At 42.7% G+C, this 2386-nt stretch overlaps 1 pseudogene across 1 annotated transcript; it reads right to left on the bottom strand.

The window, feature by feature from the left end:
• Positions 1 to 416: 416 nt before the first annotated feature.
• On the bottom strand, positions 417 to 962 carry LOC309970164 (chromobox protein homolog 1-like; annotated as a pseudogene). The gene has a single exon. The product of its transcript is annotated as a chromobox protein homolog 1-like (transcript).
• Between the last annotated feature and the right edge of the window lie 1424 nt (positions 963 to 2386).

The following is a 2386-nucleotide window of genomic DNA, read 5'->3' as shown; positions in this document are numbered from 1 at the left end:
ATACACCAGTAATAGCCAAAAACTACATCCATGCTATGCTGTAAAAGTGCAGAGTTAACACTATTGGGAAGAAGGCTGTGGAGATGCTCTTTGAAGATCTATAGTATCTTTTGCTCTCCCACATCCCATTCTGCAAGTTTTGTCCTTCATAGAAAGCCCTTTGCTTCTCTCAGCAAAGTTCAGAGTGGGTTGCCTTGAAACACTGATCCTCCTTCCCCTCCACTGGAATGGGTGTGCAAACTATACAGCATGGAACGGCTTTAAAGCACTTGGGCTGCTGTAGGGCATGGAAACTATACTGGCTCTTCAAAGGACATCTTCTCAAGCAACCTCTATGGTGTCAAGACAAGTAGAACTCTTTCTTTCCCCACTTGAAACCCACAGTCAGATGTGACAGGGGCTGGTACTCAGGAGAGTTAATTCTTGTCATCATCCTCCGAGGGGTAGGAATGCCACATCAGCCTTTCCTCATAGAAGGATATGACAACCTGTGGGCATGTTGACATTGGCTTCCTTGGCAGGAACCAGGTCAGCCTCATCAGAGTTTTTCCACTTCATCAGGAACTTGAGTTCTCCACTGGAGTCTATAGCTCCAATAATCCACTCAGGTTCCAAACCCTGAGCAAAGCCTTGTGGCTTTTCTGACTCTTCTTTCTTCTTCTTGGTTTGCTCTCCTCCCCCTTATCTTCTGAATCAAAATCAGCTTTGCGCTTGCCTCCCTCTGATTTATCTGTCTCATGTGCTGTTTTCTGTGACTGCAGGAACTCGGCAATGAGGTCGGGGCAATCCAGGTTTTCTTCTGGCTCCCATGTGTTGTCCTCATCTGAGAACCCCTTCCACTTTAGGGGGTACTCCACTTTGCCCTTTACTACTCGACGGTGGAGAACTTTTTCCACCACATGTTCTTCTTCCTCTTCTTCTAGCACCTCCTCCACTTTCTTCTTGTTTTGTCTTTTCCCCATGGTGCCCGCCAGCTTTCTGGTATAAAGGGTGACGCTGCTCAGAGCAGTGCCCGTGAACCCGAGAGGAATCAGTGCCGCGCTACTCGTGCGTCTTGTCCGGCCGGCCAGGCGAGTGGGGACCAGAAAAGCAACAATCTGGTTGACCACGGTCAAGCCCCTCACTGAAGCGGCGTTCTGCAGGCGCCGGCCAACCGCCCTTCCCTCAGCCAAACAAAAGAGCCTGGCACTCTGTACTGCTGTCACCAGCATCTGGAATTATTTTTTAAAATTGAGGTAGAGGACTTCCTTGGTGGCGCAGTGGTTAAGAATCTGCCTGCCAATGCAGGGGACATGTGTTCGAGTCCTGGTTTGGGAAGATCCCACATGCTGCGGAGCAACTAAGCCTGTGCGGCACAATTACTGAGCCTGTGCTCTAGAGCCGGCGAGCCACAACTACTGAGCCCGCGTGTCACAATTTCTAAAGCCTGCATGCCTAGAGCCCATGCTCCACAACAAGAGAAGCCACCTCAATGAGAAGCCCGAGCACTGCAATGAAGAGTAGCCCCTGCTCGCCGCAACTAGAGAAAGCCGGTGTGTAGCAACAAAGACCCAACGCAACCAAAGATAAATAAAATAAATAAAAATTTTAAAATTGAGGTAGAGTTGATTTATAATGTTATATTAATTTCAGGTGTACCACATAGTGATTCAATAGTTCTAAAGATTATACTCCATTAAATTTTTTTTAATAGATTTATTTATTTATTTATTTTGGTTTGCATTTGATTTTGATTTGCATTTTCCTGATGCTTAGTGACATTAAGCACATCTTCACATACTTATTAGCCATCTGTATATTTTCTTTGGAAAAATATCTACTCAGATCCTCTGCTCATTCTGTAATTGGGTGGTTTGTGTTTTTGATATGGACTTGTATGAGCTCTTATATATTTTGGATATTAACTCCTTATCAGACATATCACTTGCAAATATTTTCTCCTATTCAGTAGGGGTCCTTTGTGGTTCCATACAAGTTTTAGGATTAGTTGTTCTAGTTCTGTGAAAAATGTCATGAGTATTATGATAGGGATTGCAGTAAATCTGTAGGTTGCTTTGGGTAGTATGTACATTTTAACAATATTAATTTTTCCAATCCATGAACAGGGATATCTTTCCATTTATTTGTATCATATTCAATTTCCTTCATCAATGTCTTATAGTTTTCAGAGTACAGGTCTTTCACCTCCTTGGTTAAGTTTATTCCTAGGTATTTTATTCTTTTTGATGCAATTGTAAATGGGATTTTCTTTCTTTCTCTTTCTGATATTATTAGTGTATCGAAAAACAACAGATCTGTATACTAATCCTGTATCCTTCAACATTACTGAATTTATTTATTAGTTCTAATAGTTTTTTTGGTGGAGACTTTAGGTTTTTCTATACAT

This window comes from Leucopleurus acutus, assembly GCF_964270905.1.
Source record: "Leucopleurus acutus genome assembly, chromosome: 12".
Classification (NCBI taxonomy): domain Eukaryota; kingdom Metazoa; phylum Chordata; class Mammalia; order Artiodactyla; family Delphinidae; genus Leucopleurus; species Leucopleurus acutus.
Note: the sequence above shows the minus strand (reverse complement) of the source record. Positions and strands in the feature narration are given on the sequence as shown.